The sequence below is a fragment of the Leuresthes tenuis genome, unplaced genomic scaffold (genome assembly GCF_036924035.1).
Source record: "Leuresthes tenuis unplaced genomic scaffold, fLeuTen1.0.hap1 SCAF_40, whole genome shotgun sequence".
Classification (NCBI taxonomy): domain Eukaryota; kingdom Metazoa; phylum Chordata; class Actinopteri; order Atheriniformes; family Atherinopsidae; genus Leuresthes; species Leuresthes tenuis.
Genome location: NW_027325394.1, coordinates 607,402 through 621,810, shown reverse-complemented (window position 1 = coordinate 621,810; position 14,409 = coordinate 607,402). Strand labels below are relative to the sequence as shown.

The 14,409-nt window shown below is 41.3% G+C and overlaps 1 non-coding gene and 1 pseudogene across 1 annotated transcript; one reads left to right on the top strand and one right to left on the bottom strand.

The window, feature by feature from the left end:
* Positions 1 to 1,508: 1,508 nt before the first annotated feature.
* LOC140285440 (U2 spliceosomal RNA) lies at positions 1,509 to 1,699 on the bottom strand. The gene has a single exon (XR_011910478.1). It is a non-coding gene; the product is annotated as a U2 spliceosomal RNA (small nuclear RNA).
* A 4,987-nt stretch (positions 1,700 to 6,686) lies between these two features.
* Positions 6,687 to 6,863, top strand: LOC140285392 (U2 spliceosomal RNA; annotated as a pseudogene).
* The last annotated feature ends 7,546 nt before the right edge of the window (positions 6,864 to 14,409 follow it).

Below are 14,409 nucleotides of genomic sequence, written 5' to 3'. Positions count from 1 at the left end.
TTCTTGCAGCCAAACACCTCTGATCTCGCTTTTGATGATGTAAGATTGGGCATTCAGACCTTGCTTTTCCTGCTTTTCACCAACTATAGACGGACATTCACACCTTCTTGCAGCCGAACACTTCCGCTCCACCTTTTAGGTTTCTATCACACCTTTTTTTTCACCGCATTTTATAGATTATGGTTGGAAATTCTCAACCACTCATCCGAAGACCTCTCCTCCCGCTTTTGTTAATATATTTGAACTTTAGTCAGACATTCACACCTACTTGCAGCCGAACACCACCTCTCTAGCTTTTGATGATGTATGGTCCGGCATTCTTACCGTTTCTAACACATTTTTCAGCAATTATGGTAGGACATTCACACCTTCTTGCAGCTGAACACCTCCTCTCCCACTTATGATCATGTGCAGATTGATTTTCGAAAATTTTCTTTCATGTTTTCTAGCAATTAATGATGGACATTTAGACCTTCTTGCAGCTGAACACCTCCGCTCCCGCTTTTGATCATACATTGTCAGGCATTCGAACCTTGTCTTACAAACTTTAGTCAAACATTCACACCTTTTTGCAGCCGAACACAGTTTTTTTCAGCCGAACTTGGGCATTCGAACCTTTTCATACCCACTTTTTATCAACTATGGTCGGACATTCAAACCTTCTTGTAGCCGAACACATCCAGTCCTGCTTTTGATGATGTATGTTCAGGCATTCGAACCTTTTCTTACCAGCTTTTTACAAACTATGCTCGGACATTCAAACCTTCTTGTAGCCGAACACATCCACTCCTGCTTTTGATGATGTATGGTTGGGCATTCGAACCTACTTGTTGCCCGCTTTTCATTAATTATGGGTGGACATTCACACCTTGTCGCAGCCAAACACCTCCGCTCCCTGTTTTGATCATGTATGGTTGGACATTCGCACCTTTTCTCACCCGCTTTTTGCAAACTATGGTCGGCCATTCACAGCTTCCTCTCCACCATACTTCTATGGTGGGATATTCACACCCACTTGCATCCGAAGACCTCCGCCCCCACTTTTGTTGATATTTAGTCGGTCATTCGCACCTTACCCACTTTTGGCAAACTATGGCCTTCTTGCAGCCAAAAACCTCTGATCTCGCTTTTGATGATGTAAGGTTGGGCATTCAGACCTTGCTTCACCTGCTTTTCACCAAATATAGTCGGACATTCACACCTTCTTGCAGCCGAACACTTCCGCTCCACCTTGTAGTTTTCTATGGGGCATTCACACCTTTTTTTTCACCGCATTTTATAAAAACACCACAGGAACACCGTATTGAGGCTTTGTTCTGACCGCTCATTCGGTGTCGCGTTTCTTTCAAGCAATTCGCCTGGTTAGCCCGCACTCGGCTCGCTCCCAGAGCCGTGTTAAAGTCTACTTCGCATTCACTCTCTTTTCTCAGCAGACTAAAAGAAAGTTTCATCTTGGGCTCCCTGAAACTTCCATCCTGCACCGCTGTTTGCTTTTTCACAAGAGCAGAGGAGAGCGCACCGTTCCCAGGGGCACTACAGTACCGGGTCGATGCTTGGAGTGAACGGAGCAAGCTCCTTTTTCAACTCCTATTGATACAAATCCATTTAATATGTAGTCCTCGCATAGAGGACACATCAGACATTAAACTGATAAGAACAGATACTACACTTGATCTTAGCCAAAAGGCCGAGAAGCGATAACTGTCCACTGGTTCACGTCCGAGGGCCCTTCCTGGCACAATGCGCACTTGTAGCGGTGTTCTTTTTATGGCCATAGTGTCACTTTGCACCTCGGCCCACCCGCTGCACTGAGCACTCTTCAGCCCTTTTAAATGGTATAACTTTACACTACCGCACGCTCCAGCGAGCACCATTCAAGCAACAACTTTGCACTCCAGCTTCGAACATTGGCACAGTCGCAACAAGTAAGGCGACTCTACTCAGAGAAGTCACTCTGCACAGTAACAAGATTTCTGTTGCACAGACAGAAAGGGCTTCATCCGCAAAGGTAAAGCCTGCCAAAAATAGAAACAACTCATTAGTGCTGCTCAACGTTGTACTTTGCAGTAAAACAAAGAGCAAATCTAAAGATTCAGGAATCCGAGAATAAGCTTACTTCCATGAGTTCTTCACGATTTCGGATTTTGCTATAAAATGAATTCCTTCACTCAAACTAAATTAAAACTGCTAAACCGCTAATCTGTTACATGCAAGGCAGATGTCAAATTCACCGAAATAGGATCTAAGGGTATTTGGCCAATCGAGCTGTAGCAGCTTCGGTAAAAGAGTATAAGTTGAAGAGTTTGTGAATAAAGGTGTGCGCACACATAGTGAGTTGTAGGAAAATAGGCAGGGAGCAATGCCGGCTGGGGTATAGGTTCTTGTATGTTGTCTGACTGTTTGATTTGAATGTGTTGTGTAAGTGTCCTGTTGAATGTTACATGTTTGGGCTTTGACACGCTTCACTGTGGTTGTTAACTGTGTGGTGTGTCCTGAAATGTTATATGTTTGGGCTGTGTGACATGCTTAATGCTTTTCAGTAGCAACCCACTTATTCATATATAGCAACTGACAACATAAGAAGTCCGGACATACTTTGATAGTAGTTGTAGAAGTATCCTTATTGATAATAGATAAACTAATTCATAGTGATAGAACAGTAGATGAACAGGTGCCTGCACATGTCTCATGAAAATAAAATGGGTGTATGATTGCTGACGGCAGAGCAATACTGCCAAACTTATGAGTTCTTGTGGCAAACTTGATTCAGTGTCTTGACGTGTATACGCTGTTTCGCTGACTTGTCACAAGAAACAAAGTGTGTTTGATAAGATCCGACCATTTTATTACGGGAGGATCAGTATATATGGATTCTGATGTGACTGATAAACTCATTCGTATCTTAAGCATAATCTAATACGTGAGACAACGCCCTGGCACACAATCAAAAAAAAAAAAAGAGAGAGCGGTTTTGTGTCCCCACAGTCCATAATGTAGAAAAGAGAGAAAAAAGCCTTTCTGATTTGTTGTGTGTGCTCACAGTGCAGAGTGTAGAGAAAAGAGAGAAAAGAAAGCCGTTTTGGTGTCACGGGTGTTGTGACTTACACACACACATTTCTGAATTGAGAAAGGAAATTATTTTAGAGGAAGCACTAGAGTTTAGATCCCACATTTGTTGATAGGCATTCATTTAATTTTTCTTTTAATCAGTTTTAAAGTGAATACTAACTGAGAAATGAAAAAGGTGAAGAGTTTAGAAGCTTGGTTCAAGAGCAAAACTTGGTTTATGATCAGCTGAGTCTCTAAACAGAACAGCAAAGGGCTTCATCAAACATTTAAAAAAGATTCAGATTGTTAGAATATCCAGAATTTATAGGAATGGTGGTGATTACTCTTATTTTCTAGAATGGAAATAACTGCACCATGTCTGTTTTATGAATTTAAGGGGCTAAAAAGTTTTGTTCTCGTTTTTCTATGATTAACCGAATGTATGTGAGAGTCCAAACAGACAGAAGGGTTACGGCCGAGCGCTGGACCTTCCAAAAAAGATGAGACAGGCTGGACCCGTGCCATACTAGTTAAGGCCTGCCTGTGGATTACAGGTTCTTTAAACTCTCACACACACAAACTCACACACGTTCGCACACATACACCCATACACACACACATTCTTGAACTTGCTGCAAGATTAAACCTTTGCATTAACTGACTCCAGCAACTCTGAGTCTCATTGAGAGACTTTTCTCAACAATTGGGTCCTCAAACCAGATCTCAACGTTTTTTCCGCTGTCCAGGGTCGGAGCTGAAACCGTGCACGGGGGAGTCCGGTACTCCTAATGAAAGACCCCCTGCTGAATTGCGGTAATTAGGGGCCAGTGTCCACTGAAAGGGGAAAAAGGGACGAGATCGTACTTTTGAATCAATGGCCAGAAGCCATTGGCAGTGCAGGCATCAACAATAATGGTGTTATTTCACCCATTAACACTTAAGGTACCTCATGCAGTGGCTGTGATATGGTTACTTAACAAAATATCTTTACCAGACATCTCTCCTACATAACAGTTCTTCTTTCACAGCCACACCTTGTTGTCGAGAGATGTGCTACACTTAATCCATCCACACTGCTACCTACCCCACAGATGGAAAGCCTCATGATTGCATGTCAGAAATAACCATCAGTGTTTTACCCAGGCCAGACTTAACTGATATACATTATGAAAATGCAGAAATAACTATATTTATTCAACAGATCAAGGAAAAAAACCCTGATGGCACAAATGCTACAGGATTTGCAGTAGTAACAGAAACTGAAGTTTTCTTAAAACAACCACTACCAAAAAATTACTCTGTTCAAGCAGTCGAATTGGTAGCTTTAACTGAAGCTTGTAAATTAAATAACAAAAAGGTTGTTAACGTTTACACTGACAGTCAGTATGCCTTCTCAACTGTACATGTGTTAACACAGCATTGGAAAAACAGGTATGTTGACATCCACAGCTAAATGTATAAACTACAAATATTTTAGCATTATTAGATGTTATTCAATTGCCATCTACAATAGACTCGTATGAATGACCGGAAGGAAAACCATACTGCCAAAGAATTTGTTTAAATATGCTGCAGTATTGAGCCACGGACCATGTCATGTCTCAACAGGAGGGATGGAAGCAATAATGAACCAGGTTTTTACAGCATATGGTTTTACTAATTATTAAAAACATTTTTTTAGAATAAATAAATGAATAAAGTTTTGTCTAGCAGGTCAAATATGTGCAAAATACATTCCACAGGGCAATCTAAGACCAAAACGAAGATAATTCCCTAAGCCAGTGTATCTTTTTCAACATATTTGTTTGGATTTCATTATTTCATTATTTTGTAGATTTCATTGAACTAAATTAATGTTAAGGGAAACGATTCTGCTCAGTGACAACAGAGGTTTTTACCAAATGGTCTGAAATATTTCCATGTGCACAAGCAGATGCACTCTCAGTAGCAAAATCACGCGTAAAATAACTCATTTCTAGATTTGAAATTCCTGAAAAGATCTTCAGTGATAATTTGACACACTTTGTAAACAATGTCATCTCACTGATGGCAAAGAACTTAAAATAGACCTTAGAAACCACTGTGATATAGAAGGTTTCGCTAACACATTGGAATTGTTTTACTATTTACATATGCATGTGCAGTGAAGAATTGCTTGCTGCTGATAAATGCAAAGAAGAACAGCTTACACATAAATGCTCACATATAGGCTGCTGAATGCAATGAAGACCTGCTTATCCAGTAAAGTTCAATGTCAATGTGTAATATCCAATTAGGATTTGCAAAACAGTGAAGTTAAACAATGAATGGGTCCATAGTCGGTATGAGAAGACTACAGGAATATTTACCTGGGTGTACGTTCAAACAGAGATGAGAAAATTGCGATAAATTATTGTTTGTTTGTTTGTTAGTATGTATATGAATGTTATGTGTATAAACTGTGTTGAGTTGTAGTTACTCAGTAGTGTCTCAGTGAAACAACCGACGGGGGAAGCCTTGCGGTGACAACAAAAGCAGTGTTTTACTGATCAGTCAAGTTGCTCCAGTGTACTCCATACAAACTGGTTGGCTACTGAAGGGATAGAAAATGGGGAATACTTGTTTTAAAGCAAACAAGGAATTAGATGGGAAAAATACATGTTTTAACGGGACCCAGACAATATTAAATACTCAGACAGATGGGAGAAGAAGTGTAGTTTTGTAGGAAATCACAAAATTATTACATAAAATGAGTGAAATCAATTGAAGAATGCCTTTCTGAAGAGCTGTTTACCACAGATGAGCAGCTTTGCGACCAAGCACATTGTAGATCGCTTTACTGCCAAAATGATCTAGTTTAATGGATTGGTTTAGACATTTATAACAGCATTTTAAGAACAAAGAGAGAAACAAAAAGGGACAACGCTTCATGGTGGAAGGTGATGTATAAATAACTGTGTATATGATGAAGGAGAGACCATTTGAGCAGCACAGCCATTTCGCAGCACAGGGACAGCAGTCCAAGTTAAAGGATCTCCCATGTGGTATCACCTGTCACACTGTGTCAAGGCATCAAAAGAAGAAAAAATCACCAAACTCAAGGACAAAGAGACGAAGACTCCGGTGAACGAAGAGAGACGACTTACAAACCAGAAATACAAAAGGATGCTCGATATCAAGATCCAGAAGAAGAGGCTAACAATGCCACGAACACTTACGATGCTGGGAATGATGCCAGCAATGAACAGAGAAGAAGATTCAGTGTCATCAATCTGCAACACGTGCCTCTAATGAGGGGGTGAATATAGAATCCTCAACGATTACAACGTCTCTGGGAACTGTGACAACAACAAGGTTTAAACCATTTTGATATATATTGTAACCTATTGGCTAAGGAATAGTGCTGAAAATGAGGTAAATCTAATCCACCACTGTCCTTGGTCTTCTGTAGGGTTTTTAAACTAATACGTGGTGGTTTGTTTTTCCACAGAAATTTGGAGATGCATGAATCTAGTGACTTAAACCAAGTAGCAAATAGTTTTTTATGGGGATCATTGAGAACAAATAGTTAACTTTTGGTAGTATCATCATTTTAATGGTTGTAACTCTCCCCATAATTGATATAGGTAAGGACTTCCAACGAGAGAGATCGTCCTCTACTCTCTTTACTAATTGCACATAATCCATCTGTACTTATCAGTTTAATATGTGATATGTCTATGCAAGGACTACATATTAAATGGATTTTTATCAATAGGAGTTGAAAAAGGAGCTTGCTCCGTTCACTCCAAGCATCGACCCGGTACTGCAGTGCCGCTGGGAACGGTGCGCTCTCCTCTGCTCTTGTGAAAAAGCTAACAGCGGTGCAGGATGGAAGTTTCTTTTAGTCTGCTGAGAAAAGAGAGTGAATGCGAAGTAGACTTTAACACGGCTCTGGGAGCGAGCCGAGTGCGGGCTAACCAGGAGAAATGCTTGAAAGAAACGCGACACCGAATGAGCGGTCAGAACAAAGCCTCAATACGGTGTTCCTGTGGTGTTTTTATAAAATGCGGTGAAAATAAAGGTGTGAATGCCCCATAGAAAACTAAAAGGTGGAGCGGAAGGAAGTGTTCGGCTGCAAGAAGGTGTGAATGTCCGACTATATTTGGTGAAAAGCAGGTGAAGCAAGGTCTGAATGCCCAACCTTACATCATCAAAAGCGAGATCAGAGGTTTTTGGCTGCAAGAAGGCCATAGTTTGCCAAAAGCGGGTAAGGTGCGAATGACCGACTAAATATCAACAAAAGTGGGGGCGGAGGTCTTCGGATGCAAGTGGGTGTGAATATCCCACCATACAAGTATGGTGGAGAGGAAGCTGTGAATGGCCGACCATAGTTTGCAAAAAGCGGGTGAGAAAAAGTGCGAATGTCCAACCATACATGATCGAAACAGGGTGTTTGGCTGCGACAAGGTGTGAATGTCCACCCATAATTAATGAAAAGCGGGCAACAAGTAGGTTCGAATGCCATACCATACATCATCAAAAGCAGGAGTGGATGTGTTCGGCTACAAGAAGGTTTGAATGTCCGAGCATAGTTTGTAAAAAGTGGGTAAGAAAAGGTTCGAATGCCGGAATATATACCATCAAAAGCGGAAGCGGAGGTGTTCGGCTGCAAGAAGGTGTGAAAGTCCGACCATGGTTTGTAAAAAGCGGGTAAGACAAGGTGCGAATGCCCGACAATGTATGATCAAAAGAGGGAGCGGAGTTGTTCGGCTGCAAGGTCTGAATTTCCAACCATAATTTGTAAACACCGTTGAAGAAAAGGCTCGAAAGCCCGACTATACACCATCAAAAGCGGGAGCGGAGGTGTTCAGCTGCAAGAAGGTCTGAATGTCCACCAATAATTACTGAAAAATGGGTAAGAAAAGGTGTGAATGCCCAACTATACATCATCACAAGCAGAAGTGGATGTGTTCGGCCACAAGAAGGTTTAAATGTCCGACCATAGTTTGTAAAAGGCGGGTAAGAAAAGGTTCGAATGCCCGAACATACACAATCAAAAGAGGGAGCGGAGGTGTTTCACTGCAAGAAGGTGTGAATGTCCGAGCATAGTTTGTAAAAAGTGGGTAAGAAAAGGTTCGAATGCCAGAACATACACCATCAAAAGAGGGAGCGGAGGTGTTCCGCTGTAAGAAGGTGTGAATGTCCGACCATAGTTGGTAAAAAGCGGGTAAGAAAAGGCTAAAATACCCAACTCTACACAATCAATAGCGGGAGCGGAGTTGTTCGGCTAAAAGAAGGTATGAAAGTCCGACCATGGTTTGTAAAAAGCGGGTAAGAAAAGGTTCGAATGCCAAAATATACACCATCAAAAGCGGAAGCCGAGGTGTTCGGCTGCAAGTAGGTGTGAATGTCAGATCATAATTTGTAAAAAGCTGATGAGAAAGGTGTGAATGACCGACAATAATTGCTGAAAAATGTGTTAGAAAAGGTAAGAATGCCGGACCATTCATCATCAAAAGCCGGAGAAGAGGTGTTCGGCTGCAAGAAGCTGTGAATGTCCAGCCATAATAACTCAAAAACGGGTAAGAAAAGGTAGTATTGCCAGACCATAAATGATCAAAACAGGGAGCGGAGGTGTTCCGCTGTAAGAAGGTGTGAATGTCCCACCATAATTGGTAAAAAGCGGGTAAGAAAAGGTTAAAATACCCGACTGTACACAATCAATAGCGGGAGCGGAGTTGTTTGGCTACTAAAAGGTGTGAAAGTCCGACCATGGTTTGTAAAAAGCGGGTAAGAAAAGGTGCGAATGCCCTACAATGTATGATCAAAAGAGGGAACGGAGGTTTTCGGCTGCAAGAAGGTCTAAATGTCCAACCATAATTTGTAAAAACCGGGGAAGAAAAGGCTCGGAAGCCCGACTATACACCATCAAAAGCGGGAGCGGAGGTGTTCAGCTGCAAGAAGGTCTGAATGTCCATCAATAATTGCTAGAAAACATGAAAAAAAATGTTCGAATATCCAACCGCACATGATCATAAGTGGGAGCAGAGGGGTTCAGCTGCAAGAAGGTGTGAATGTCCACCCATAATTCCTCAAAAATGGGTAAAAAAAAAGGTGCGAATGCCCAACCATACATCATCAAAAGCAGGACTGGATGTGTTCGGCTACAAGAAGGTTTGAATGTCCAACCATAGTTTGTAAAAAGCGGGTAAGAAAAGGTTCGAATGCCAGAACCTACACCATCAAAAGAGGGAGCGGAGGTGTTCCGCCATAAGAAGGTGTGAATGTCCGACCGTAGTTGGTAAAAAGCGGGTAAGAAAAGGTTAAAATACCCGACTGTACACAATCAATAGCGGGAAGGGATGTGTTCGGCTACAAGAAAGTGTGAAAGTCCAACCATGTTTTGTAAAAAGTGGTTAAGAAAAGGTGCGAATGCCCGACAATGTATGATCAAAAGAGGGAGCGGAGGTTTTCGGCTGCAAGAAGGTCTGAATGTCCAACCATAATTTGTAAAAACCGGGGAAGAAAAGGCTCGGAAGCCCGACTATACACCATCAAAAGCGGGAGGAGAGGTGTTCAGCTGCAAGAAGGTCTCAATGTCCATCAATAATTGCTAGAAAACGTGAAAGAAAATTTTTCGAATATCAAACCGCACATGATCATATGCGGGAGAGGAGGTGTTCAGCTGTAAGATGGTGTGAATGTCCACCCATAATTCCTGAAAAATGGGTAAAAAAAGGTGCGAATGCCCAACCATACAACATCAAAAGCAGGTGTGAATGTCATCATAATTTGCAAAAACCTGATGAGAAATGGTGAGAATGCCCGACTATACACCATCAAATGCGGGAGCGGAGGTGTTCGGCTGTGAGTAGGTGTGAATGTCCGACCATACTTGCTGAAAAATATGACAAAGCAGTTTTCACTTGGTTTGAGTGAAGGAATTCATTTTATATCAAAATCCGAAATTGTGTAGAACTCGTGGAAATAAGTTTATTCTCGGATTCCTAAAGGTTTAGTGTTGTTCTTTGGTATACTGCAAAGTAATACTTTCTATTTTGTTGAAACCCATTCAGACATGGATAAATATGAAGGACAAAGCAGTTTTAACTTGGTTTGAGTGAAGGAATTCATTTTATATCAAAATCCGAAATTGTGTAGAACTGGTGATAAGAAGCTTATTCTCGGATTCCTAAAGTTTTAGTGTTGTTCTTTGGTATACTACAAAGTAATACTTTCTTTTTTGTTGAAACCTATTCAGACATGGATAAATATTAAGGACAAAGCAGTTTTAACTTGGTTTGAGTGAAGGAATTCATTTTATATCAAAATCCGAAATTGTGTAGAACTGGTGATAAGAAGCTTATTCTCGGATTCCTAAAGGTTTAGTGTTGTTCTTTGGTATACTGCAAATTAATACTTTCTTTTTTGTTGAAACCTATTCAGACATGGATAAATATGAAGGACAAAGCAGTTTTAACTTGGTTTGAGTGAAGGAATTCATTTTATATCAAAATCCGAAATTGTGTAGAACTGGTGATAAGAAGCTTATTCTCGGATTCCTGAAAAGGTTTAGAGTTGTTCTTTCCTATCCTGCAAAGTACAACGTTCTTTTTTGTTTAAAGCTATTATGACATGGATAAATATGAAGGACAAAGCAGTTTTAACTTAATCGGTTTCAACAAAATAGAAAGTATTACTTTGCAGTATACTAAAGAACAACACTAAACCTTTAGGAATCCGAGAATAAACTTATTTCCACGAGTTCTACACAATTTCGGATTTTGATATAAAATGAATTCCTTCACTCAAACCAAGTTAAAACTGCTTTGTCCTTGATATTTATCCATGTCTGAATCGGTTTCAACAAAATAAAAAGTATTACTTTGCAGTATACCAAAGAACAACACTAAACCTTTAGGAATCCGAGAATAAACTTATTTCCACGAGTTCTACACAATTTCGGATTTTGATATAAAATGAAATCCTTCACTCAAACCAAGTGAAAACTGCTTTGTCATATTTTTCAGCAAGTATGATCGGACATTCACACCTACTAACAGCCGAACACCTCCGCTCCCGCATTTGATGGTGTATAGTCGGGCATTCTCACCATTTCTCATCAGGTTTTTGCAAATTATGATCTGACATTCACACCTGCTTTTGATGATGTATGGTTGGGCATTCGCACCTTTTTTTTTACCCATTTTTGAGGAATTATGGGTGGACATTCACACCTTCTTGCAGCTAAACACCTCCGCTTCCACTTATGATCATGTGCGGTTTGATATTCGAAAATTTTCTTTCATGTTTTCTAGCAATTATTGATGGACATTCAGACCTTCTTGCAGCTGAACCCCTCTGCTCCCGCTTTTGATGGTGTATAGTCGGGCTTTCAAGCCTTTTCTTCCCCGGTTTTTACGAATTATGGTTGGACATTCAGACCTTCTTTTAGCCGAAAACCTCCGCTCCCTCTTTTGATCATTTATGGTCTGGCAATACTACCTTTTCTTACCCGTTTTTGAGTAATTATGGCTGGACATTCACAGCTTCTTGCATCCGAACACCTCTTCTCTGCTTTTGATGATGAATAGTCCGGCATTCTTACCTTTTCTAACACATTTTTCAGTAATTATTGTCGGTCATTCACACCTTTCTCATCAGCTTTTTGCAAATTATGATCTGACATTCACACCTACTTGCAGCCGAACACCTCGGCTTCCGTTTTTGATGGTGTATATTTTGGCATTCGAACCTTTTCTTACCCACTTTTTACAAACTATGCTCGGACATTCACACCTTCTTGCAGCGAAACCCCTCCGCTCCCTCTTTTGATTGTGTATGTTTGGGCATTCGAACCTTTTCTTACCCGCTTTTTACAAACTATGGTCGGACATTCAAACCTTCTTGTGGCCGAACACATCCACTTCTGCTTTTGATGATGTATAGTTGGGCATTCACACCTTTTCTTACCCATTTTTCAGTAATTATTGGTGGACATTCAGACCTTCTTGCAGCTGAACCCCTCTGCTCCCGCTTTTGATGGTGTATAGTCGGGCTTTCGAGGCTTTTCTTCAACGGTGTTTACAAATTATGGTTGGAAATTCAGACCTTCCAGCCGAACACCTCCGCTCCCTCTTTTGATCATACATTGTCGGGCATTCGCACCTTGTCTTACCCGCGTTTTACAAACCATGGTCGGACTTTCACACCTTCTTGTAGCCGAACAACTCCGCTCCCGCTATTGATTGTGTACAGTCGGGTATTTTAACCTTTTCTTATCCGCTTTTTACCAATTATGGTCGGACTTTCACACCGTCTTACAGCGGAACACCTCCGCTCCCTCTTTTGATGGTGTATGTTCGGGCATTCGAACTTTTTCTTACCCACTTTTTACAAACTATGGTCGGACATTCAAACCTTCTTGTAGCAGAACACATCCACTTCTTCTTTTGATGATGTATGGTTGGGCATTCGCACCTTTTCTTACCCATTTTTCAGGAATTATGGGTGGACATTCACACCTATTTGCAGTCGAACAGCTCTGCTCCCACTTTTGATTATGTTTGGTTGGATATTCGAACCTTTTCTTAACTGCTTTTTACAAACTTTTGTCGGACGTTCACACCTTCTTGCAGCCGAACACCTCCGTTTCCGCTTTTGATGGTATATATTCGGGCATTCGAACCTTTTCTTACCCGCTTTTTACCAACTATGGTCGGACATTCGCACCATCTTACAGCGGAACACCTCCGCTCCCTCTTTTGATGGTGTATTTTCGGGCATTCGCACCTTTTCTTACCCGCTTTCTACAAACTATGCTCGGACATTCAAACCTTCTTGTAGCCAAACACATCCACTCCTGCTTTTGTTGATGTATGGTGGGGCATTCGAACCTACTTGTTGCCCGCTTTTCATTAATTATGGGTGGACATTCAGACCTACTTGCAGCCGAACACCTCGGCTTCCGCTTTTGATGGTGTATATTTTTGCATTCGAACCTTTTCTTACCCGCTTTTTACAAACCATGGTCGGACTTTCACACCTTCTTTTAGCCGAACAACTCCGCTCCCGCTATTGATTGTGTAGAGTCGGGTATTTTAACCTTTTCTTACCCGCTTTTTACCAACTATGGTTGGACATTCACACCTTCTTACAGCGGAACACCTCCGCTCCCTCTTTTGATGGTGTATGTTCGGGCATTCGAACCTTTTCTTACCCACTTTTTACAAACTATGCTCGGACATTCACACCTTCTTGCAGCGAAACACCTCCGCTCCCTCTTTTGATTGTGTATGTTCGGGCATTCAAACCTTTTCTTACCCGCCTTTTACAAACTATGGTCGGACATTCAAACCTTCTTGTGGCCGAACACATCCACTTCTGCTTTTGATGATGTATTGTTGGGCATTCACACCTTTTCTTACCCATTTTTCAGTAATTATTGGTGGACATTCAGACCTTCTTGCAGCTGAACACCTCTGCTCCCGCTTTTGATGGTGTATAGTCGGGCTTTCGAGGCTTTTCTTCAACGGTGTTTACAAATTATGGTTGGAAATTCAGACCTTGCAGCCGAACACCTCCGCTCCCTCTTTTGATCATACATTGTCGGACATTCGCACCTTGTCTTACCCGCGTTTTACAAACCATGGTCGGACATTCACAGCTTCCTCTCCACCATACTTGTATGGTGGGATATTCACACCCACTTGCATCCGAAGACCTCCGCCCCCACTTTTGTTGATATTTAGTCGGTCATTCACACCTTACCCGTTTTCTTGCAGCCAAACACCTCTGATCTCGCTTTTGATGATGTAAGATTGGGCATTCAGACCATGCTTTTCCTGCTTTTCACCAACTATAGATGGACATTCACACCTTCTTGCAGCCGAACACTTCCGCTCCACCTTTTAGGTTTCTATCACACCTTTTTTTTCACCGCATTTTATAGATTATGGTTGGAAATTCTCAACCACTCATCCGAAGACCTCTCCTCCCGCTTTTGTTAATATATTTGAACTTTAGTCAGACATTCACACCTACTTGCAGCCGAACACCACCTCTCTAGCTTTTGATGATGTATGGTCCGGCATTCCTACCGTTTCTAACACATTTTTCAGCAATTATGGTAGGACATTCACACCTTCTTGCAGCTGAACACCTCCTCTCCCACTTATGATCATATGCAGATTGATTTTCGAAAATTTTCTTTCATGTTTTCTAGCAATTAATGATGGACATTTAGACCTTCTTGCAGCTGAATACCTCCGCTCCCGCTTTTGATCATACATTGTCAGGCATTCGAACCTTGTCTTACAAACTTTAGTCAAACATTCACACCTTTTTGCAGCCGAACACAGTTTTTTTCAGCCGATTTTGGGCATTCGAACCTTTTCATAC